Genomic DNA, 27,083 nt, shown 5'->3' with positions numbered 1-27,083 from the left:
AGACCAGCTTGGGAGGGCAAGGGGTAACTAGCAGTCCATTCTGTGCATGCCATGACTTCAGAAGGTTTACATGATAAATCTGCTTCTTTCTTCTTCGGTTTGGTTGGTGGACTTCGTACGTGACTGGCCCTACTTGGCAGACCACGTCATAAGGGCCCTGCCATTGGGCAAGCAATTTTGTCTCCTTAGAGGGGAGGAGGAGGAGTACTTGGTCACCGAGCTTGAAGGTTTGGTCTCAGGCCCCCTGGTAATAACACCGCTCCTGGGTCCCTTGTGCCGCCTGGAGATTCTCCTGCACAAGGGCCCCTGCTCAAGCGAGTCGGTCCTGTAATTGCAGCACATATTAGAGAAGCCCCTGTGAAGCTGAAGGGGTGTGCTCTTAGGCCTATCTCATCAGATCCAGTATCTTGTGGAGTTGTCGGCTGTACAGGAGTTCGAAGGGGGAGAACTTGGTGGAAGACTGGGGTACCTCGCAGATGGCTAGCAGCAACGGCAGCAGCAATTGGTCCCACTGCTGCAATTCTTGTGGAGGGAACTTCCCCAACATTCCCTTTAAAGTCCTATGGAAGCGCTCAACGAGCCCATCCATCTCAGATGATACACTGACATCTACAACTTCTTAATGCCCAACAGGGCACACACCTGATGGAGCAGCCGAGAAGTGAAATTAGTCCCTTGATCAGTGAGGAGTTGCCAGGGAAACCCTATGCAGGCAAATACCTTCACCAGTTCTGCTGCGATGGTGTGGGCATTAGTGGAATGGAATTAGTCTCTAGTGGAATGGCTTTGGGGAAGCGGGTTGTGTAGTCCATTAGGATGAGGATATGCCAGAACCCAGCCTTGCTCTTTGAGAGGGGTCCCACCAGATCCATTGCAATTCGCTCAAAGGGAACACCTACCACGGGCAAGGGAACCAAGGGCACTTTTGGCACCTCTGGGCTGGCAGCCAACTGGCATTCGGGGCATGAGGAACAATAGTCTCTTACCTCCCAATGGACTCCCGGCCAGTTGAAGTGAGATAGGACTTGACGTTACAGGGGCAAACCATCCTGATGTGTAGAAAGAATAGTAAATATGGCAAGCGGCCAGCTTGGCTTAACAGTGAAATCCTTGCTGATCTTAAACACAAAAAAGAAGCTTACAAGAAGTGGAAGATTGGACAAATGACCAGGGATGAGTATAAAAATATTGCTCGGGCATGCAGGAGTGAAATCAGGAAGGCCAAATCACACCTGGAGTTGCAGCTAGCAAGAGACATTAAGAGTAACAAGAAGGGTTTCTTCAGATATGTTGGCAACAAGAAGAAAGTCAAGGAAAGTGTGGGCCCCTTACTGAATGAAGGAGGCAACATAGTGACAGAGGATGTGGAAAAAGCTAATGTACTCAATGCTTTTTTTGCCTCTGTCTTCACGAACAAGGTCAGCTCCCAGACTGCTGCACTGGGCAGCACAGCATGGGGAGGGGGTGACCAGCCCTCTGTGGAGAAAGAAGTGGTTCAGAACTATTTAGAAAAGCTGGACGAGCACAAGTCCATGGGGCCGGATGCGTTGCATCCGAGAGTGCTCAAGGAGTTGGCAGATGTGATTACAGAGCCATTGTCCATTATCTTTGAAAACTCATGGTGATCCGGGGAAGTCCCGGATGACTGGAAAAAGGATAATGTAATGCCCATCTTTAAAAAAGGGAAGAAGGAGGATCCTGGGAACTACAGACCAGTCAGTCTCGCCTCAGTCCCCGGAAAAATCATGGAGCAAGTCCTCAAGGAATCAATTCTGGAGCACTTAGATGAGAGGAAAGTGATCAGGAACAGTCAGCATGGATTCACCAAGGGCAAGTCATGCCTGACTAATCTAATTGCCTTCTATGACAAGATAACTGGTTCTGTGGATGAAGGGAAAGCAGTGGACGTGTTGTTCCTTGACTTTAGCAAAGCTTTTGACACTGTCTCCCACAGTATTCTTGTCAGCAAATTAAAGAAGTATGGGCTGGATGAATGCACTATAAGGTGGATAGAAAGCTGGCTAGATTGTCGGGATCAACGGATAGTGATCAATGGCGCCATGTCTAGTTGGCAGCCAGTATCAAGCGGAGTGCCCCAAGGGTTGGTCCTGGGGCCGGTTTTGTTCAATATCTTCATTAATGATCTGGAGGATGGTGTGGATTGCACCCTCAGCAAGTTTGCAGACGACACTAAACTGGGAGGAGTGGTAGATACGCTGGAGGGCAGGGATAGGATACAGAGGGACCTAGACAAATTAGAGGATTGGGCCAAAAGAAATCTGATGAGGTTCAACAAGGACAAGTGCAGAGTCCTGCACTTAGGATGGAAGAATCCCATGCACCGCTACAGACTAGGGACCGAATAGCTCAGCAGCAGTTCTGCAGAAAAGGACCTAGGGTTACAGTGGATGAGAAGCTGGATATGAGTAAACAGTGTGCCCTTGTAGCCAAGAAGGCCAATGGCATTTTGGGATGTATAAGTAGGGCCATTGCCAGCAGATAGAGGGACGTGATCGTTCCCCTCTATTCGACATTGGTGAGGCCTCATCTGGAGTACTGTGTCCAGTTTTGGGCCCCACACTACAAGAAGGATGTGGAGAAATTGGAGAGAGTCCAGCGGAGGGCAACAAAAATGATTAGGGGACTGGAACACATGACTTACGAGGAGAGGCTGAAGGAACTGGGATTGTTTAGTCTACAGAAGAGAAGAATGAGGGGAGATTTGATAGCTGCTTTCAATTACCTGAGGTGGTTCCAAAGAGGATGGATCTAGACTATTTTCAGTGGTAGCGGATGACAGGAGAAGGAGTAATGGTCTCAAGTTGCAGTGGGGGAGATTTAGGTTGGATATTAGGAAAAACTTTTTCACTAGGAGGGTGGTGAAACACTGGAATATGTTACCTAGGGAGGTGGTGGAATCTCTTTCCTTAGAAGTTTTTAAGGTCAGGCTTGACAAAGCCCTGGCTGGGATGATTTAATTGGGGATCGGTCCTGCTTTGAGCAGGGGGTTGGACTAGATGACCTCCTGAGGTCCCTTCCAACCCTGATATTCTATGATCCTATGACTCGGGCCAGGGTCTTTTCTTGCCCCAAATGTCCAGCCACAGGGATTTCATGCACGAGCTTCAAAATGCATTTCCGATGACACCGGGGAATGACCAGCTGGCTCCGAACTGTCTGTGCTTATGGTTCCCGCTCCACTCGATAGAGGCGATATGCTACGAGTTCAAATTAGAGCCACTTAACTGCTCTTTGGGTGTCCGTCACAGCCCCATTAATGCGGGCTACCTGGTCATAGGCATGACTGAATGTAGGATCATCCCGCTGGTCTTGAGGGAAGTCGATTAGGGGTGTGGTTGAGGGGCCTTCCCCCAGAGGGTCAGGATCCCGGACTCATCAGGGTCCTCTCCTTCTGGCCACCCCTCCACATTTTTAAGGGGTCCCCCTTCTTCGGCCTCAGTGTCCGCATCTCGAATGGGGTCTCCCTCTAGGGCCGATGGGGTAGGAGGTACCCTGAGGCTGGCCTCCTGCAGCAAGTCATTAAAGCCCATGATGGGATACGCGAGAATGGGGGCCAACCCCAGTGTCATTTCCTCTGTCACACCATTTATCCTCAGGAGTACCCTGACGCAGGGGTACTCTCTCACATCCCCATGTATACACTGGAGTCTGATCTCCCTCTCCATCACTCTAGGGTTGGGAATAACCCCCTGATGGATGAGGGTCTGCCCACACTCCAAGTCCAGGAGGGCCACGCCTTGTCTCAGCCCCACCCCCACAGGCGTCGTCAGCTTCAGGGTGGACTGCTTATGGGCACGGGACTCTCTGGTACAGACCTGGCCGAAGCTGCAGTCCATCTCAGGACATTCCCACTGTCAATGCCCAAAACGGCCGCAGGAGAAGCAGGATCCCACTTCTGGACATCCTGACTGAGGTGGCGTCTCTGGGGGAGGGCTTCGGTGAGAGTCCCAGCCCGCCTTGCCAAGCTGCTCTGGGTGTCTGCAAAACACGGTTCCGGATCACCAAGGGATGTCCTGGGGCTGGCTGTCTGGGTTGAAGACCCCCAGTCAGCGTTTGGTCTTGGGTTCAGGTCTCCGGGTCGGCGCGTTCCTGATCCGATGGGGGTCTCTGTGGCCAGGGAATCTTCCATCAAGGTGACCGCCACACTCAAGGTCATTGGGCAGTGGCGGAGTATCTACCGTAGGGTGGGAGCACCTGGATGAACTGTGTTAGGGTGACCTGTTTGGCGAGTTCACTCGTCGAGCGTCTCTCTTGAACAAGCTGTCACCAGCAGAGGTCTTTAATTGCCTGGGCTACGATGCGGGGCTGGGTGCCCAACAGGTAGATCGTTGTCCAGAACTGCCGATGAAAGGTTTCTGGAGTGATGGCAAGGGCATCTAAGATGGCCAACTTCACCCACACATAGTCTCGCGCCTCCTCCAGAGCAAGTGCCCGGTAGGCGGTCTTTGCTGTCCCAGTCAAGTAGGGGGCCAGGAGAGTGGCCCACTGCTCCTGGGGCCACCCTGCCATTATGGCGACCCGCTCAAAGGTGCCAAGGAGGCTTCTGGGTCATCCTTGGGTCCCATCTTGGAGAATAGTATGGGCATTGAGGGCGTGGGGGGATTCCCTGTGGCCCCAGCTGGGGCCGGACTAGATCAGAGCAGCAGTGTCACAAGTTGCTGGAGGCACTGTTGCTGTTGCTCTCAGTGCTGGGCCCCCAGCTCCAGGAGTAACTGCTGCTGCTGTGTCCCCAGCGGCTGCATCAGTTACTGTTGCTGCTGCTTCTGGCTCTCAGTCGGATATTTGATGAGCTTCTCAAGTTCCATTTTTTTCCCTCTCTTTTTTTTTTTTTTAAGGGTTGCCAACGGCGGTGTTAGGGGCTTATTCCTTCACCTGCTTACTTCGCTGGTCCTTCTCTCATGAACAGACAGCAACAATACCCGAAGTCCGAAGGTGAAAACAATTTGATGTTTATTGGGGTGAACTTCCAGAAAGCATGATTCCAGTTACCTTCTTTAGTGTCCCCCTTGCCAGCTCTGACACCACAGAGCCCTACCTGTGTCCCTGTTCCCATTCCCCCCCTTAGCAAAACATGATTCCAATTTCCCCACCCCCATTTCCTGTTCCCATTTCCCCCTTATCAAAACATGATTCCAATTCCACACCCCCATTCCCTGTTCCCATTTCCCCCTTACTTCCTGATTGACTGCAGACTATATAGTAAAACTTGAGTTCTGCTTAGCCATACCTTAACCAATTATTTTACGGAAATTTAACTAACCAATCCTAACATATTGTAACGTGATTATTTAACCAATTATATCCCACCATCTTAATTAGTTTACACCGAGCAAAATTAATTATACAGCAGACAGAAACAATCACAGAACCAGACAGAGATTATATAGACCAACAATAGGGAAATGCGGAATACAGTGATAGAACAACAAAGAAATGAGGATTTCACACCCCAGCTATTGATAAGTAAATTCTTGCCAGACAGGATGCTATCAAACTAAGTTTTGTTTAAATCTTCTAGGCTCTTCCCTTTCTCTGGAGGTGATAGGAATACGATCCTGTCCTGATAATGCCTAACAGCCCAATAGCACCTTCTTTCAATGTGACTGGTTTGGAATGTGGGGATGTGACCTTATGCTTCCCAGCTTATGGCTGCCTCTGCTGCTTAGCCAGAGGCCTTAGTTTACAAACAGGGCCTTAGACTGTCACAGTGAGAAAAGGCCTTATACAGGCAGATTGTGATTTTGATTCTTTCTTTTACACCTCTATAACTAGCTAAATGATAAACATATACCTAAATTCTTAAAGTATAGGCCTTTACAGGCAGGCCTGCATATCTATATCCTAACGGGCGGGCTGCTGCGGTGGGGCCCCTTACTGCAGGGGTCAGGGCGATGCCTGCATTCTCCACCAAGTGTAGTCTGTTTCGGGGCATGGCTCCTCTTGCTCTGGGTCTGTGGGCGGCCAATCTGCCCCAGTACATCTCCAGGGGTCACCTGACATGGGGAATCAGCAGGATGACGGGAGACGGGAGCTCGTGACTGTGATCAGGGCTGAACATCAAACACAGTTATGGAGCCCCTGCCCCTTGTCGGTGGGGGGGGGGGGGCAGCAAAGAGTCTCATGCTCAGGCCTGTACTCAGGCTGGGCAGCAACCAGTCAGATAGCCCAGGCCTTTGAGCAGGGCGGGGCAGTAGAGAGTCTGAGGGTTCAGGCCTGCACTGAAGTTGAATAGCAAACAGTCGGGCCTCCTAGCTCTGGCGGGAGGGCTGACAAGCGCAGGCTTCTTGCCTAAGAGAGGGGGAGACTGCCACCCATGGATTGGGGTGGCAGGGGGACGCAGACTCACCCACTCCACTGTGTCCCAGCCCAGGGCCCTAGCAATGGCAGAGCGGTCTGCCACTGGGTCAGCGGGGATCCTGACCGCAACACGATGACTCACTCACTGTCAGTGTTGCAGCCAGACAGGGGCCGGCTACTGCTAGGCCACTTCCCAACTTCCCCTCAGGGTGTACCTGGCTCTATAGAGGGTCACCTGGTCATCGGGGAAGAAGGCCTTTGTCAGTGCTTGTAGCTCCTCCATGCTTGGGTCTGTAAATGGCCCTAGTGCCCCTGGCCAGTCCTAGGCTCCCTCGGGGTCTTCAGCGGCTTCCCAGCTCACAGGAGGCGTCTGGATCCTCCAGCGGCTGCCTTCCCACTGAGTTCTCCTGCCTGCCTTTTGTACTTCCGGTCCCACCCCACTAACTTCTGGCGGAAGGGTTGAGCGAGGCATGGCTCCACCCACTAGGGTTCAATGAGTGGCTCCTCTGCCTCCTGGTCTGTGGGCGGCCAATCCGCCCCTCTACAGCCTCCATTAATCCAGCACGGAAGAACAAGCCTTTAAATAGGTATTTGAAATTACACTATAATGCCGGAAAAAAAAAATTGAGCTTTTTAGAATGCTAGAATTAGAATGAATGGAGGCTATTGAAATGTAACATGCAGAACAAGATCTACATAGTTTGGAATGGTTTTATTTTGCTGTGTGTGCTTGGGTTTGGGAAGCCTGGCCAACAGGAATTTAGAAAGCCTGGAAGAGGAAAGACAATATTTAAATAGCATTCATGTAGTTTCACTTTTAGTGTTCGACCCTGTAAAGATTTAAGGACATGCCTTTTTACACATAGCAGTAGTTCTGTTGCAAGTCAGTGGCACTATTAAGATACATAAAATTAACCACGTGCATAAGTCTTTGTGGGATTGGATCCTTAAGCAATCAAAAGTAGGTGAAATGAGTGATAAAATATTGATTCAAAATTTTCATTTCCTGTATGCTGTTAGATAGCCTTACTACTACCCTATATACAGAAAGGGCTGTATATATAGACACAGATCTCCAGCGTGTGTGTGCCATCAGGCAAGATACGTGCACATAAGTCTGAATAGGGAAATAAGAACAGGTGTTAAAGGAAAATTTCAGTGTTTTCCTATCACACATTTTATAATTAGATAAATAACTAACTTGTTCTCTACCCTCCAAGAAAAACTATTGTTTAAGAAATAGACTAGACATTTCAGCTTTTTTATGGTTATGAATATTTCTGAGCTTATTCTGTGAATATTGATATTGCTTGCTAACAGGGAGAAAGTGACAACCAAGAGCAGAAAGAAACTTATTTTGCATTGAAATCAATGGGAACAGCACATCAAATGTAAGTAAGTTTATACATATCTGTAAAAAAAAAAAAATTAGCAGTATTTCAACTTGCCAAAAGCTGCTGTAGCCAAATTACTGCAGGGATTTATGTTAAAGGCTGTGAACCCTCATTGTTTGACAAACTGGAAAAGGAGATGTTAACAACTGGAAATATTAGGCCTGGTCTACAGTATGCAGTTATTTCGGAATTAGCCGAGTTACCTCAAAATAAAACTGATTCCGTCCACACGACCAAACCAGTTTTTTCGATTTAAAGGGCTCTTTAATCCGATTTCTGTACTGCATCTTGGCAAGTGGAGTAGGGCTAAAACTCGAGATCGCAGTTCCGGGTTACTGGTACTGTGAACACAATTCGACAATATTGGCCTCGGGGAGCTATCCCAGAATGCTCCCTTGTGACCGCTCTGAACAACACTCTGAACTCCGATGCACTAGCCATGTAGGCAGTAAAAGCCCCAGGAACTTTTGAATTTCCTGTTTGGTCACCAGCAGCACAGGTGACCATCAGCACAGTCCACCATCACAGGCGACAATGCAGAGTCCACCATCACAAGAGACCACGCAGTCCCAGATTCGCAGATGAGCTCCAGCATGGTCCAAGCGGGAGGTACTGGATCACATTGCATGTTGGGGAGACGAATCTGTTACGGCAGAACTACATTCCAAAAAAAGAAATGCAAATACATACGCTAAAGTCTCCAGGGCCATGATGGAAAGAGGCTACTCCAGGGACACAGAGCAGTGTCGTACAAAAATCAAGGATCTCAGGCAAGCGTACCAAAAAGCCAGGGAGGCGAACGGGTGCTCTGGGTCACAGCCCCAAACATGCCGTTTCTACCATGAGCTGCATACAATTATGGGGGGTGATGCCACCACTACCCCACCACTGTCCGTGGACACCTGCAAGGGGGGAGGAGGATGAGTTTTTGGAGGACGAAGAGGAGGAGGTGGAGGAGGACGACGACAGTGCACAGGCGGCAAGTGGGGAATCTGTTTTCCCCCCTAGCCAGGAACTAATCTTAACGCTGGAGCCAATAGCCTCCCCCCACTCCCAAAGCATGCTCCCTGACCGTGACCCTGGACAAGGCACTTCTGGTGAGTGAGAGCTTGATTGGAGCCACACGGTGGGGGAAAACCCAGCTGCGCTTGGCTGTTCGCGTTTTGTTTAAAGGACTCATCCCTGCTCAGTGCCTCATCAGAGCCCTGCAGTGTGTGGGGGGGGAGGGGAGGGTGCTGTGTGAAGCGATAATCCCAGAGAGCCCGCAGGCCCTCCTTTTATATGGCAAACCCATCAGGCATTGCTTGCTATGGGAAAGGGGGGCCAGTAGTTTGAAAGCATTGAAATGAATGCAGAGGAATGGCTGCCTGCAAGCTGAATTCTGTTGCCTGGCCTCATGTGATGGCTTACTCACACCAAAGTGGCAGGCACTTCAGTGTAAGAAGCAAAATGAGACCTTGTACAGAAAGAACATGTGTTGTGTACTATGAATTGCCTGTTTCACTGAGAAAGTGTCCCCTTTGTTCTCTAAAATGTATCTTTTAAAATACTACCCTCCCTTTTTCTCCTCCCGCAGCAGGTGCAAATGTTTCAACGCGGTCCCTATCTACTCCGTCCCAGAGGCTGGTCCAGATTAGAAGGCAGAAAAAACGAACTCGGGATGACATGTTTGCTGAGCTCATGCAGTCCTCCCGCACTGATAGGGCACAGTTGAATGCGTAGAGGCAAACAATTGCGGAGTCTCATAAAGCGTTCAATGAACACGAAGACAGAAGGGACGTGCGTGATGAGAGCAGGCAGGATGCTAGGGTCAAGCTCATGGGGGAGTAAAGTGACATCCTCCACTGTATGGTGGATCCAATGCGGGAAAGGCAGAAAGACCACAGACTGCCGCTGCAGCTCCTGTATAACCGCCCTCCCTCCTCCCCAAGTTCCATAGCCTCCTCACCCAGATGCCCAAGAACACGGGGGGAGGGGAGGAAGGCTACGGGGACCCACACAGTCAACCCCAGAGGATTGCACAAGCAGCAGAAAGCTGGCATATCCTAAATTTTGATTTGGTTTCTGGACTTGTCCTTCCCTCCTCCTCCAGCCCCCAATACCGCCCTCCCCATCTAGCTTCTGATTTCTCTCAATGTATTTTGCAACAAATCATAAAGAACGGTCTTTAAACAATTGTGACTTTATTTCCTTTCATATATGTAGGAGGCAGGTAACTTTAAGAAAAACAAACACAACTGTCACACCATACCCTGGCCAGTCATGAAACTGGCTTTCAAAGCTTCTCTGATGTGCAGCGTGCCCTGCTGCGCTCTTCTAATCACCCTGTTGTCTGGCTGTGTGAAACTGGCCGCCAGGCAAGTTACCTCAACCTCCGCCATAAATTATGGCACCCCGCCATAAATGTCTCCCCCCTCTCTCACAGATATTGTGGAGCACACAACAAGCAGCAATTAAAATTGGAATATTGGTTGTGCTGAGGTCTAACCGAGTCAGTAAACTGTGCCAGCGTGCTTTCAAACATCCAAACGCACATTCTACCACCATTCTGCACTTGCTCAGCCTATAGTAGAACTGCTCCTTACTACTGTCCATGGTGCCTGTGTACGGCTTCATGAGCTATGGCATTAATGGGTAGGCAGGGTTCCCGAGGATAACTATAGGCATTTCAACATCCCCAACAGTAATATTCTGGTCTAGGAAGTAAGTTCCTTCCTGCAGCTGTTCAAACAGACCAGAGTTCCTGAAGATGCGAGCGTCATGCACCTTTCCCTGCCATCCCACGTTGATGTCGGTGAAACTTCCCTTGTGATCCACCAGTGCTTGCAGCACCATGGAAAAGTACCCCTTGCGGTTTATGTACTGGCCGCCCCGGTGTTCCAGGGCCAAGATAGGGATATGCATTCCATCTATCGCCCCGCCGCAGTTAGGGAAACCCAGTGCATTAAAGCCATCCACAATGGTCCACACATTTCCCAAAGCCACTACCCTTGATAGGAGCTAGTCAATGATTGTGTTGGCTACTTGCAGCACAGCAGCCCCCACAGTAGATTTCACCACTCCAAACTGATTTCCGACTGACCAGTAGCTGTCGGGCATTGCAAGCTTCCACAGGGCTATGGCCACTCACTTCTCAACTGTGAGGGCTGCTCTCATTTTGGTGTCTTTGCACTTCAGGACAGGGGACAGCAAGTCAGAAAGTTCCATGAAAGTGGCTTTACGCATACGAAAGTTTCTCAGTCACTGGGAATCATCCCATATGTGCAACACTATGTGGTCCCACCAGTCTGTGCTTGTTTTCAGGGCCCAGAATCAACATTCCACAGCATGAACCTGGCCCAACACCACCATGATCTCCCAATCGCCACATGCCGTGCCGTCTGTGTCCATGTCCTCATCAGTAGAGTAATCACGCTCTCGTCACTTCCTTGCCCAGTTTTGCAGGTACTGCACATACTGCTGGATAATGCGCGAGGTATTTACAATGGTCAAAACTGCAGAGGAGATCTGATCAGGCTCCATGGCTATAGCACCTGCATGGGTAATCCTGTAAAAAGGGCGCGAAATGCAGGAGAGCAGAGAGGCAGCAGAAGCTGTGCTGTTTGGTTCACGGTAGCCAAAAAAAGGCGGAAACTGGTTGTCTTCTGTAGCTTTCATGGAGGTGGGTGCCCAGGACAGACAACAGCTCAGAAGTGTGGCAATAGTGGGAGAGCAGAGTTGACGGTGGAAGCTGTGCTGCTCGGTTCACAATGGCCGAGCAGAGTTGGCAGCAGAAGCATTCGATGAGGAAGAGAAGGAGTAGATAGTAGAGATTACATAGGAAGATGAGAGGAAATGAGGGGTGGATTCATAGTAGCAGGAGAGCAGCGGTGCACCGTCTGCTGAAAGCAATATGGCATCTGCATGCCAAAAAGGCGCGAAACGATTGTCTGCCATAGCTTTCACGAAGAGAGGAGCGACTGACGACACACACCCAGAAACACCCTTGAGAATGTTTTTGCCCCATCATGCACTGGGAGCTTAACCCAGAATTCCAATGAGTGGCAGGGACTGCAGGAACTGTGGGATAGCTACCCACAGTGCACCGCTCCGACATTCGATGCTAGCCTTGGTACTGTGGATGCACTCCATCAAATTCATGCGCTTTAGTGGGGACACAGAAGACCGAATGTATAAAATAGCTTCCGAATATTCAAATAGAATAATTTCAAAATAACTTCCTTAGAAAACTAATTCATGTATAAAGGTAACCATAACCCAAATCCTGCGACTAATCAACCATGGAATGCTGATTGTGAAGTCAGCTACATTTTGCACTGCAGATGTTTTCTCCTACAATCATTTATTTCACTGCACTGACTTGAGGCTTCTTTGCTCTTGTTTTCTCTCCTTTTATTCTCATACCCTCAAAACCTAGTTTTGCATCAGAAGCCAATATTGGCACATAATGGATTGTTTGGATGCTGCTGCAAACATGCTATTAAAGTCACAGTAGACTTAAAGCCTGCGGGTTTGGTGTTACTGCCTCATTTCTATGGCAGTAACATTAGATTTAATCTTTTCTAGCTGAGCTATTTCATGCCTTTTTGATAGATAGGAAATCTGCAGTGTGGAGTTTTAGTGGGTACACCTCTTCAGCCAAAATTCCTCCTCTCTCTCTAATCTGAAACAAGTCCAAGAGTTGGCTACATGATCTGTAGATATGAGTTTGGCTTTTCAAAATTATTAAAATGAGTTTATTTTGGAAGCTGTATATTAAGTACAAATGGTGTGTAGGTGCAGTTGGTATCGGTGCCTTCCTTTCATCTCCCAATTTTTGGAGAGACGGAAGAATTTGTTGGGTTTTGTTGTTTTTCAGTTCCTCGTTTTACAGTAAAACAAATCTGAAATCAGAACAGAGATGCAAATGAGCAACATAAACAAACCAGACATTTTTAAAGCTTGGACACAAATGTAAACATCTTATTAGGCATGCTAGACCACAGTGGCAAATGATTTATGGATTGCATGCCATCATGTATTGGACCCACCGTTCCTATAGATGTGAAAAGGAAATATAAATAGTGGTTACATGTATTCTGTTACTATACTTTTTCAGCAAATGTATCCATTTATCATTAGCTATTAAAATCTAAATAAGTGCTCAAGCTGCAAAAGTCAGACATAGTTTTAGAGCAGACCAGATTTCAGGGGGATTTGGCTCCAATTCTTTTTCTTCTACTTATAATGTATAGGGGTCATTTGCAAAATTCAGATTTGAATTGAATTCAGATTTTAAAACCTCTGTCCCTCCCTAGGTTTAGGGATGTCCTCAGGTTATTGATTCAGGTCCATCTGTACTTGATATTTCGGTGGAGGTTCTCATGGCTGTGACCTCAATAGGTAGGTTTCTGTTTCACTCACTATTAGCATTGACAGTCTCTCCTATTGCTTTATTCTCTTCGTCTGGAATTTGATTTGGAGAGTTTTGTGAAGTTTGTACAACTTTTATCAGTAGGAAAATGTTTGGCTTTATTTTGTGGTTCTGCTGCTGGCATTTGGTGACATTTTCTCTTGTTATTGACAGTTTTTTATATTTCCTTAAAAGAATGAGCTAGCCTAGTAGTGGTGTTTAATTTGTTTTGACCAGTCCATACAGTACACAAAGCTCTCTGTTCACATTTCACTCCTACTTTGGCTTTCCTCTGTGATTGCTTTTTGCTGCACCTTTGTTTGCTTTATGACCTTTGTCCAAATCATGTTTTTGTCCCTAGATAGAAGCTGGATAGCTTTTTGCTGATACCTGCCACATCTGTCTCTTTTCATAAAGTTTATTCTCCCCCCCCACCCCAACTCATTCAGTATTGCAGCAGAACAGCTTCTTAGCTATCTCCTCGAAAACTATATACAAATTAATCTTTTGAATTATGTTGCTGCAACACGATTTTATTCCTGTTGAATAAAGGTCAAGCACAGAATCCTTTTGTTGCTATTGCTGACATGCCACTGCTGAGTGATTACTAATCTTTACGTTATACTGTGTGTGCTGACTAACCTCCAGATGATTTTCTTTTTAAAGCCACAGCAAAGGTGAAATAGGAGAGCAGACTTCTGTGTTAAAGTGGATGTGATTAGGCCTCTGGCTACACTGCTAATGGTAGGAAATATGGAATGTAACTGAAGAATTTTCAAGCAGAGATGGGTACTGTATCTCACAGTTAGTGAAGATTAAATGTCTGCCAGACCAGAATCAGTATTGTATATTACAACTATAGGGTCATAAATAATTTATATTTATAATACTATTTTGAAAGGTTGCTAAAATGTCAGAGTTCGACAATCCAAGTAATTATTTAATTGCAACTCAGCTCTTGAAAGGTGATAATTTTCAAAAATTGCATTTTCTGGCTGTAAAATGCACTCTCTCTTTAATCAATGTTGGATCGGGACCTCCTTTATGGAAGAAATAATAGCATTCAAAAAACAAAAAGCAAGATTTCAATGAGGTGATTGAAGGACTTACCTGATCTTTTCCATCACCTGCAGTTAATGATTGTAATGGCATTTATTCTGTGCCATTGTGCATTACCATTGCTAAGGAATTCAGAGGAAGAAAACTACTTTGTATTATAGGCAGAGACAAAGGTTGATTAAAGGTTAATGCACTAGGCAGGATTTTAGATTGTGTCTTTTAATTGGTAACCAACATCTGAGAGTGCTGAGGGGAGTCATCCTCTCAAATTAGACAAAGCATACCTTTAATTGGGATAGATTACGAAACACAGTTATATCAGTTAAAAGAAAAGGAGTACTTGTGGCACCTTAGAGACTAACCAATTTATTTGAGCATGAGCTTTCGTGAGCTACAGCTCACTTCATCGGATGCATACTGTGGAAACTGCAGAAGACATTATATACACAGAGACCATGAAACAATACTTCCTCCCACCCCACTCTCCTGCTGGTAATAGCTTATCTAAAGTGATCATCAAGTTGGGCCATTTCCAGCACAATTCCAGGTTTTCTCACCCTCCGCCACCCCCCCCCCGCCCCACAAACTCACTCTCCTGCTGGTAATAGCCCATCCAAAGTGACCACTCTCTTCACAATGTGTATGATAATCAAGGTGGGCCATTTCCTGCACAAATCCAGGTTCTCTCACCCCCTCACCCCCCTCCAAAAACCACACACACAAACTCACTCTTTACCAGCAGAAAGCTCATGCTCAAATAAATTGGTTAGTCTCTAAGGTGCCACAAGTACTCCTTTTCTTTTTGCAAATACAGACTAACACAGCTGTTACTCTGAAACCAGTTATATCAGTTGTAAGCCCTGCTGCATTCCCATGCAGGGCAATAAACAAGAATAAGGAGCCCCCTTATGCCCCAGTGTAGCCCACCCACATCACTGGTGTCTGCTAAGCTAGTATCCCCTTTCCCACCCAGGTGGGCACAGATTGAATGAAAGAAGTTAGCAAAGCATCCCCTTCCAATGTGCAGGTCTATGCACCAGACATGGGGAAGGTGGCGGGATTTAATGTGCCAACAGAAGGGTTGGTGAAGACTTCCACCCACACGGGGAAAAAGAGCAAATGACAACAATCAGAATCATAATCTGGTTCATGCCCAGGCTGAGTTACAATCCAGACCAATGGGAATAAAGGAGCAAATAGGTGTCTAAATGGAAAGAAGAGAGATTTTTTTTCATGACTAAATTAGAGAGAGACTCGGCAGCAGAGAGAAATCTGACAGGATAATAATTGGATATTTTTGAACACACAGAAAGAGAATTGTTCTTTCCATGTGTACTTGTTAATTTTTATTTTCATTATTTAAAATAACAATTTCAGGACCAGATCCTCTGCCTCACTCCAGTCCCTATCCACCACGTCTCTGGCACAAAGAGACTCGAAACCCATCTTAAAAGGCAGCTCACAATTCCCCTTGTGTATAGGAATCACTAATGGCGTTGGATCATATTAAAGAAGTTCTGTATTAAAATCACAAATGAGTTTGATTCCCCATAGTTTAAATTCCAGGGTATTATTAGTTAAGAGGTCTCTTGGTTTTTGGTACTGTTTCTCTCCCTCTCTGTGTGAAACTTGCAAGCTGCTAATTGTGTTAGCACATCCTAAAACAGAGTCTGTTCTCAAAGCAATACTTTGTAACAACAGAAACAGCACACAGAGACTCCCCGCCCTTTTGTTGTATTTATCTTGCTTTGTTAACAATTGTGATTAAAATAGAGATAGAGGATGTATGTGGATGGATGCTTGGTGTGGATAATAAATGAATGATCAGGGAGGTGCCAGCCTAAGAATCCAGTGTCCATCGGCCAAAGAAGGCATCAAGTGGAAACAACCAGAGGACCCCCGGAGGGCAGACTGGAATCCACCCAACAGCCTCAAGGATGGGAGAACCGAAGAACAAGATAACATCTGGCAGCACGGAGCCCTCAGGAATGTGCCATCTGCTGATTGATTCAGCAACAGCATGATGAAGCAATTCCCATAGACTGGCATAGGAATAAATTCCTATAAAAATGGACTCTAGAAACTGAGAACTTTGGGGTCTGATTCCTCAAACCAACTTCCAGGAGCATCAGATGAGCATCTGACAGGGCCCTGCTCCCTCCTCATGTCCAGCCCACCTGGGCAGTGGCTTGGCATGAGCAACTCGAAGGCTGGTAACTATGATAACAACCTTGCAGAACCTGTGTGTGTGTGTATATGAATGAATGCGTGAATAAATATGAAATTGAATGGAATGTTGTAGCTATAACTAACTGCTTACTATGATTCTTTCCGTATTCACAATAAATGTGGCATTTTGCCTTTTCCCCTTTAATAAGATCCTGCTGGTTTTTATTTTATTGGTATAACAATGGCATAGAGTCAACTTTGATGACCACTCCCTCCCAACCCTTATTCCCCCTCCTCTGGAGGTAGATAGCATGTCATCATCCCCTGTCATTAAAGATCTGGCCAAATATACACTCTATCTGTAACATCAGGGTAGATGAAGAAAATATTCGGTTACTGGACTTGAGCCTCAAAAAAAAAATAGATGTGTTTCTATTTTAACTTATGTGTCTCTCTTCTTTTGGGGAGAGGGGGTGTGGGAGGGGAGGAGAGGGAGATACTGAAGCACATTGATAATCATAGTGCTTTCACTGGTTGAAATCCTCCAGTAGTTTTATGTAGAATACACATCTCTCCACGTTTACAGGATTTTTCTTAACATCCAGATGCAGCAAATCAGGAATTCTTTTGCAACTAATGAGTCTTGCAGCAAATAATTATTTTTACATATGGCATCCAAGAATTCTAGGGGTTTGGCACTTATTTAGTTTACCAGTTATTCTGTGCAAATATCGTCCTACACTCCTTGCTTTTTCTGTAGTTTTTAATACTTTAGTCTTTGCTTCCATTGTCTCCCTGGCTTTCTTTATGTTCTGCATGTGTTTTCAGGATATCTAATTGAATGTCCGTGATGGAGAGCTTAATGAGCATAAATTTCATCTGAATTTCAAGGCTTTGAAAGCCCTTGTGCATCTCCATAATGAGTAACCATCATTTAGTAAGAGCTCATCTATATTAGCCTCATAGTTGTGCTTATGGATTCTGGCCTTCGTCTTGGAAGATGCTCCATGTAGGTAGAGGGGGTCCATCCACACAGAACCCACTGCAGGTCTGGAGTCTGTGTATGAATTTAGTTCTCACTACATGAGTTTATAATCAGATTCGACAGGATAACATGGGTGGGACCAGACTGCAGTAAACCACACTGTTCTATCCAAGGCATCTCAGCCCAGATCATCAAAGGGTATTAGGCATCTAAAAGCCTTTGAGGATCGGGGCCCTCCTCTCTAGGTCAGCCATGAACCTACAAGGTGCTGAATGCCCTCAGCAAAGCGCTCAGTGCCCTCAACTCATTGAATTCTTGGGATCTGAAGGTACTGAGCAGGTATCAGGAGATGTTCAGCACCTTGCAGGATCAGGCCATTGGTTCATAATCAGCCCTCACTCAGGAATATTCTCATGGAATTGAATGCCTTAAAGGACTAAAATAACAGGGTAAAAATTTGACAGTGACTTCAGGATTTGGCTCTGGGTTTTTTAAATAATGCTCAGGATGAAAGAGTCCTTTACATATATTGGAACAAAACACTTTTTTTAAAATTCTGTTAGTTCCCAGGACAGTAATAACACTCAGAAGATGACTGCACCCATCTGCACTGTGCTCACTAGATGCATATTCCTGCACTAAAGCTGGGTTATTAACACAGTACTATACCCAACAGTAACTGTGTTCAGATGTAGTTTAATATGGGCACTTAGCACGGTAGATGCTGAACTCTTTAGTCCAGCAATATTTTTTGTTTTTGATTTAAATAATAGCCAGCACTGGGTGCAATAACAGAACATTTACTGTTTACATAGGTCAGATGAGCTTTTTCACTGTGGGGTAGATTATGGCTCATCCTGCCTGCTGGCACAACAGAATCTCTTGTGCTCGTCGCCTATACCACCACTTCCTGCATATGCAGGAAAGAAGCAGTCTCCACAGAGCAGCTATGTACCCTCCTCGTGCAGATGAGTGCAGAGGGCTGGGGAGGTGTTGGAGTATTGATGACATAATGCGGCCAGCATTACATGGAGTCTACGCAGTGTCAGGTATCGACTTGCTATTGTTTATCCCTTCTGCAGAGCAGTGGAGAGACTAAGAAGGAGATGGTCACTCTCAAGATTGTCCTGGGCTTCTCCTGGGACAGTGTAACTACGGACTAGATCACAAATTCATTTCACAATACTTTTTTTTGTCTTTCAGGAGTGGTAGAGTGGACCATTCATTTGCTTGTAACTGTTGGTTATACTATATGATGATATTTGGTTTGCTACCTCTTTCTCCTATGAATGGGAGTGAATTCCTGCCTTTTTTATGTTAATGAGGAGCATATGCCTTTTCCACATATATACCCTCAAAGTGATCATCCCTGGAATAACATTGCCTCATGAGACCCTCTTATTGACTGGTACTACAAAGCTTTTCCTGGAAATACTGCCTTTCAGTGACAACATAAGCTGTCAGATACTGGTACACAACAGGACTGTTGTAGAAACTGGGACTGTGAGGGGCTTTGTCAAGTTACTGTGGGGGAAGCATTGATGGTGCTGACTGGTAGTAGGTATTCAAGTTTTACACTCTCTTTAGTTTTACATCCATTTTTTCAGAGGAAGCTACAAATCATATCCATGGTTACCATTTCAAAGATATTTTGCAGTACAGACAAAGCTAGTTTGAAATTTTGACTAATGTACTTTCAGTGCTGGTTTAATTCAGGGCTGATTAAGTTCAGGAAATTTCATTCCCTCACTATAAATTATGCTATACTGCTTCTCTATTAAACCTACAGGTTTCGCTTCTGTTTTCCACAACAGATGTTTTTAATTTGACTGCCTTCTACAAATTAAAATATTACACCCAGCTTGTTTTCTATTAATATATGTTTAAAATGATACTATTTACTTCAGCATTATATTTTAGTAACACATTGGAATAATAAATAAAAGCAGGCAAAATGAAAAACTATTCAATATTTACATTTGCATATGTTCAGGGAGTTTCTAGAAACAATCATGAATACTTTCACCTATGGTACTACTTAAAATCTTGCCACAGCTGTTAGAATTCAATTGCTAAATTAAATGGTATTTCACATCCACAAGTAATTCGTTTAAAAATAATGGGCAAAACTCATTCCTGATGTAATTCCTGTCAAGTCAGAGTTACACCATAAATTTAACTGAATGTTTGTAAACATATATAAACACTTCTCAAAATGATTCCCAGGCACTGGTAAAATACCTTCAGACCAAGTTTGGTACCTCCAAAAGAAAATGGCATAATTCTGCACTAGATTACACCTCACACAATCCCATTCTTTTCATTCAGAATACGTGGGATTTTGAATTCACATATACTAGTGCAAATCAGGAGTTACTTCAGTGAAATCAGTAGCATCACTGTGGTAAATAAGTTGAAAAAAAACTGATACATGCGTGTAACTCAGCACAGAATTGTCCTAGAAGGTTTAACTTTGGAGTCTTTTTACATGCCCCACCCCTTCCAAATACTTGTTAGCACTGCTGTGACTTTGTTTTTTAATAGTGGTCTTAGACATTCCATCTCCCCTCCCATAAAGTGCCTCCTAGAATACTGTTGCAGCAGATTTGTTATTGCAGGAGGTCTGAAAGTTCTTTTCAATTCAATCTCATGTCTAAAATAATCTATAATTGGCCCTTCAATCTAGCTATCAAATTTGGACGTTTTGGGGGTGAGGTTGAGGACAGCTGGTGGCCATATCCAGAAATTGTGTATAAAAAAAATCAGAAATTGTCATTGTAAAGAACATAAAGTTCAGTCACTACAAATATAGCTAGTTACCTAGAGCTAATTGGGAATAAATTATTCCATGAATTCAGCATTTTGTTTATAAAGTGCTTATGAGCCGATCCTGTTTACTGTTAACATATTTTTAGAATAACTATGTGGACAAATTTAACCTATGATGGGAACAGCTATTTCTGAAACATTCATGCGAATATAAACTACTTCTGGAGAGTATTCATCAGTGCTAATAGTAAAGGATTTGATTCAGATTGAATAACCATTCAGAAATACAGTGAAAGTCCATGTGCACTGTGTTTGGGTATTTGACCTGCTCTGCTATTAACATTTGCTGTAAACAATTGTTAAATTAGAGAATGTTTCGAAGTGATCAAAAATGATCAGTAACTGAGATTGGAGTTTTGGGGTGAAGTTTAAACTTGAAGAGGGAGGTTTCCTTCTCTTTCTGAAGCTACGTGCTGACTTCTGCGGCATGTGCTCTTCCAGAATGTCTGAATGCCATGTAGTAGTTTAGCTATCTTAAAATTTCTTATTGTTTGTGCTCATTTGCCAACAAGACAGTGTGGAATTATGTCATATCTGCCCTTAGTACTTATTTTCCTCTCCAGCTCCAGGTATGAAAGTATTGTGTTGTGTATTACAGCAAGATCTTTCTAAGAGATTCTCATATTAGTGTACTTCAGTTTTCAATCTGGATAATGGCTGTTTGCTCTATTAACTTTCTGTTAATATTTTTAGATTCTTTCCATCTCCCCCAGGTCCAGGTCATTTCAATGCTGGGAGGAAGAGAGGAATGATTTCTTCTGAAATAGGAGTTATCCAAATACACTACACAATGGTGGTTATTGCAGCAAAATAAGGCAGTAACATATCCACTACACAACCCGAGTGGCTACTTTGAAAGGAAGCATCTGTATTCATGCAAGAGGCTGTGTGATGATGAGTTAAAATATCTTACAACTGTTATGCTAAGAAACTAACATTTCTGTGCTTTGGATCAGAGACTTGACATTTGGCAAGAGGTTGCCCTAGTGTCAGGGATGGACATTTTGCAATCCTTGTGACAATCTGCCCAAGCTATAAACCTCTGACAAATCTCAATTTCCATGTGCTCAGTAGAGACGTTACAGTTTGGCAGCTAAATTCTCTGAAGATTCCATCTACTCTGAACATGCTCCATTCCTTCACATTTCTTATGTTCAAACTCGATAGCATATGTGGCATCCCTACAGAGCAACTGAGCATGCTCCATTCCAGGACTGTGGGGACTGATCACAGCTTTTCCTGCAATTGCTGTTTCCAACTGCTGACATGGTGCCAGACACCAGAAATGAAAACAGAGAGAAACTTGACTCAAATGCAGAGAGGTAAGGAACATTCTTGAGGAAAGTATAGCAAAACATGGCAGAGGAGAGGGGGTTAGGAGCAGAAGTTAGGAGGGGGAAACAGGGCAGAAGAGAGGGAGTAGGAGCAGAAGGTGTGGGAAATGGGTAGAAGCTGGGAGGGGAGGGAGAAAATTTTGGGATAAAAATGATAGAGTGATAAAAATAGCCATGGTGGGGAATTCAAAACAGCCTAGAACTTAAAGATAATCAAAATCATGATCAGAGGATTATTGCTGACATCTAGACAATGTTATATATTGTAGGAGATGAGAAAATGATTCAAAATGGAGAGATTTTTGTGAGAAAAGATAGGAAATCATTGGGCATTTCAGCTACCTAAGCAATACTCATTCTAATCAGAGAGCGACTTCCCAAAACCTTGAACTTCAGATCTGATTTGCAGTTCAGATCCATATTGTAGAGATCGTTTGGACAGAGATATGAATCCAAAATTCCTCTGTTATTGAAGAGGTTCACATCTGATGTTCTGAAATACCTGGATAAACATGCAAACTTCTACAAGCATAAGTTTTGCATTCCTTAAGAAAGGTTCTGATATTTGCCCCTGTAAATAAATAGATCGCAGAGGCATCTAGAAATGTAGCACTCGGCCTAGTTTTAAACAGCACAGATGATAAAGGTGCTGAGGTGAAGATATTGTAAGATGCGACATAGCCAACAGCCACAACAAATTAATGAGCTTCAGGATAAATATTAAACGGGTAGGGAAGACTTGGAGAACATAAGACAAAGAGGCCATTGTATACATCAGTAAGATCCACTGCAATACTCTTACCTTTGGTTCAGAACATCGTGGATTGAAGTCCTATGCAGGGTCTTGAGCACATGCAGTATAGGACTTTTGTAGAGCAGAACTGGTAGAGATGTCATCTGTCAGAATTAAACTTTAACCAGAATTGGCATGCCCCCTTCACAAAGATATTAAACAGAAGTCCCTTCTGCCCTTCTCTGATTGTTGACCAGGTAGGAAGCTGAAGATCTCACAGCATTGTTCAAAAGACTAGAAAGTAACTCTGGGTTTCTACCTAAAATTCTATCATGCTCCATAAAATAAGTCCTAATGGCCAAAACCCTATGTCAGCTACCGCTCAATTCTTAAAGACTACTCAGTTATTAGCCACATAGCCACAAAAACAGTGGTTATGCTTTGAAGAGTTTTGAGTATCTGGAAACACAATTAGGGATTCTTAAAAATAAAACAAACTCAAAGCTTAGAAATTGAGTTCACCACTGAAATAAGGGAAGGACAAATTAAGGTTTGTAGAGCTTTTTATTTACTGGACTGAAGGGGAAAGGCCTGACTAGAGTGGAGATATCATACCCTTTCAATAGATATCTGTTCTATAGAATGAAAAGTAGACTTGTACATTTTAGTTGTTGGTTTGTATACTTATTTGCATTTATATTTTTTCAGATAATTATTATTAATACAATATATAATGAAACATTTACATTTATATTCCTTTGTGTTTCATGTTTAATATAAGGGTAATTTAATGCACTACTTTCATTTCCTTAAACTTTTAAAACATTGTTAGAAGATACTGTAAAAAATCTACATCAGGGTATATTTCGAGACCTTTTTTCTATCTTCTACCAATGTACGATTATAATATATTTCATGTTTTATGGCAAGAGAACAATTAATACATGTTTCTCATGTACTAAACTATGCATAATTTGTCAAGGACAAAAACAATTTGAAACTAATCAAAGAGTTACCTCCCAAATTCAGTTTTTTCATTATCCTAAATAAAGAATTGTGAGAAGGGAATGACATACACCTCATCTAAATTCCTTGTATATAGTGCCAGCTCACCTAGAAACCCTGAGATGAAAACACTCTTCTCAGTTCACTGCATTACTGTACATAAGCTCCCCAGCTCAATTTTATATCAACATACAGTGAGGGACCAGCTAAGTACTAAGAAAGTTGCAATTTCAGTTTGGTGTTAAATATATCAGCATGCAACTTTTCAGCACAACTTTTCTTAATTACAATCACAGGAGCAGTGCATCTTACTCCTCATGCACTAGAAGTATTTGCCTCAGTATCTTTCTTAGAATATAACATCCAATAGCCTTGTGTATACATTACAAAAATATTCTAAACAAAGAAAATGAATCCATGAATCTCACTCTGGTAAATATGAATCTTTCCCCCATCACTTTTTATCACAAAAGAAGAATTAAAGTACAGCTGTCTGAAATTAGTTATATTTTCCTGAGTTAACATTCACCTGGAAACAGATTTCATTTTCAAGATCCGGGCTGAGAAAATAATGCAAAAAATGTATTTGCAAGGGTTCATTTAGAAAAAAAATCCACAGAATCTTAATGTTTGCTACCTCTTTTATTTGTTTTTCACAAATATTAATGAATGTGGGATATTGTTAGAGATAATGTATGAAGAAAGGAAAAATGGTGTGAATACTCATACAAATATCTGCATGCGTATTCACGCTGAACCTGTTTGCAGGCCATCTTGAAAGCTGGTTGTGGGTCATCTAGCCAGGGAGCAGAAACAGCCTTTTGATATAGGTAACCATAACACACCACAAATCCCAAATTGTGATTATCAAATGTGTGAAAACACTGTGACAGCAAGTAGTGTGTGAGCTATTGATTAGCTGAAAGAGATTCCTATATACCCTGGTGAATAATGTCAAGTAACAAACTGATTCATGTATATCAAAGGCTGTTCACGAATAATTCATGAATAGAAAAAAGGGCAGGATTAATTGCATAACTTGCTATTTGTGAATAGTTCACGCACTCTTATTTCAGATCATCCTCCCTGATTTCAGTTTTTGAAAATGTTACCTAATGAAGCTTTATGGCTACCACTTTGTGCTGATTAAATACCATAATCCTCTTGTTGTGCGGGTCCCTGGTGCACCCCACTTTTTATTAAACATGGCGTCTAATGAAGTTCATGCAGTGTTGCTAGGCAATTATTACTTACAGTCTGAAATGAAGCTGAGTTCCAATCCATTTGCATTTATGTTCTGAAATTAAATGATTAATGTGGGTTTTTACACATTTTTAGGTTTAATTTTTCAGCCTAATGGTACCATAAATTTCAAGCTCTCAAAAATCTTCTTATCTCTTATTTAATTCAGTATATAACTGAGAACATGCTTTCACTACAGATGGAAAGGCCTTTCTAAATTTAAATTAATTTGGGATTTAGCTAAACTAGTAGAGTAAATGCTACAGAATGTCTGGTATTTACTATGCTTAATTTTAGCCTTCAAATTAATAATGTGAATTTTTTGAATTTCACAGTATTAAAATATTTTCAAAAGAGCTATCAGTATTTTCCTCTTGGTGTATTGTGTTCACTATCTAAGCTAAAGGATACATGCTAAATGCAAGAAAATAACAGTTGGTAAGAAAATTCTGCTACATTGATATAAACATCTGGTACAAAATGCTGTATACTACTTTTAGTTCAAGCATAATATCTGCAAACAAATAGCTAAACACCTAATCTAAGCATGGCATATGTGTTTTTATCCCTTTTTTCCCCTATCTGGAATGAACAATCTCTGAAGGGCTAGTACAAAAATATTGTTATCAGAGTTAAGAATGGTGCTAGCTATGGTCACCAACACCTGACAGGCAGAGCATCATCAGGAAGGGTTAGGGGTTAGCAAAGGAAGGCTGCATTACAACGAGACTCAAAATGGTCAAAAATGTTATCTTTAGAAACCTCAGATATTTTACAAAGATTTCTGCCAGCCATAGCTTCAGGCAGCGAAACTGATAATCAGGTCAAGATGAAGTCCAATTTCTTTATTGGAATGAAGAAAGTTCAGTTTGCTATTTTTTCTGTAAACATACATTCAGCTTCTTACACTTAGGAACTAACAAAATGGTGGTACTGTATTTAGCTCAGCAATTGCCCCATCAGTCTCTACTGATTATTTACAGCATTTTAGCTTAAGCTTCAGGGGCAACCTACAATCATTTCCCTTGGCTCATGATCATTGTGCTCCTTTTGGTCTGATAGTTCAATACCCAATTGCTCAGAAACATTATAGTCCATCTCTCGTGGCTACCTTATTTACACTATGTTGGAACTATCTCACAGATCTTTCTGTGGGGTGTTGTAATGTGCCCCAACATTTATCCTATGATGGATCTGATGGCAAGATGCTTAGCACCATCATATTAGTCTGACAGAAACTGATGATTTGGAAAAGGGTCATCATTAAATACATGTTAAAAGGTTAAGCACAAAGTATATTTATTATGAAACAGTGTCTTCAACAGTATCACAGATTATAATAATAAACTATCATTAATAAGGTTGTAATTGACAACCTCTGCTTAGCCATTAGTCAGCCACCATGCAGCTTCCCAGGGCAAATTTTCCTGCAAGGCCGGACCTGAGAATGTAAGGTTTGGAACAGGTGCCTGGGTTTTCAACTCCTGCATACATGACAAGGTGTTTTGCATCACAAATGATCTATAGATTGATTCCCAACAAGACACTCTTGTATAATGAATAAGTCTATAGTAATAGGAATGAGTGTTCATTTCACCAAACAGTACCCAGGACTGATGACAAGTTAGTTATGTCATCAGACTCTCTCATTATTTACTGCTGCTGGTGCTAGACTTCAGAGACATTAATGTAATGACTAAAACGTCCAGATAGTAGTATTTAGTGTAGACAGAAGCAGCAGAATGGATTATTTTACCTGTGGTGTCTCCAATAGTTCTCTGAAAAGCACTTGTAGACAGGCATTGGAGGCAGTGGTTACTTTGATCACTAGAGGTTTCACCATGAGCACTTTGAGTTTGACTCAGCAAGCCCTTTATCGCTTCTCACAGAAATTCAGGATTGTGTGTCAAAAACTACACTTTTGAAACATTGTTCCTCCAACAAATCAAGAAAATGAATGCATTGTCTAGAAATCCTTGTCTGTGCCTTCTGCATGTCTCCTTCCTTCCTGAGACTGGCCGCAAATCTGAGGCTGCTTTAATGAACTAATGTAGATCAGCTGATATATGGGCTGCTCACCTTGGCATAGAACTTTCCATTGCATTTGAAGGTACAAAATGTTGGCCGCTAAATAACTACTTGCACCTACATGCTCTCCTTTCAAACTTACACTGAAGATACATATTTTTAAAATCATGCCCCAATAATACCCAGCCTGTCTCGTCTAATTATTAGTGCTTATATTCCACTTGTATCCCACTGCAAGCAAAAATACCAGGCTATGTCCTCAGCAATGGAGCTATGCCATTTTACACTAGCTGCAGTATTGGCCCACAGTTTGTGTCTGTTACTATGGGTGTACCTGTCTAACTTAGTGCTAAATACATTGAAAATTTAATCCTACATACGTTTCACTGCTGACTGACCTGCAGAGCTTAGAAAACAATAACGAGAGGGAGCTCATTAAAGCTTTTGTCCACTTTTAACTTTTAATGACTATTCCCTCAACAGAGCTTGAATAATACAGACGAAAAAGAAAAGAAAGCACAGTTTGTTATGAACATTACAGAAATGATATGGTATGGTTGCAAATAACTGGTATTAGACACCATTGTTTTGATCT

This window comes from Chelonia mydas, chromosome 4 (assembly GCF_015237465.2).
Source record: "Chelonia mydas isolate rCheMyd1 chromosome 4, rCheMyd1.pri.v2, whole genome shotgun sequence".
Classification (NCBI taxonomy): domain Eukaryota; kingdom Metazoa; phylum Chordata; order Testudines; family Cheloniidae; genus Chelonia; species Chelonia mydas.
The sequence above is the reverse complement of the archived record's forward strand: the minus strand, read 5'-3'. Positions refer to the sequence as shown.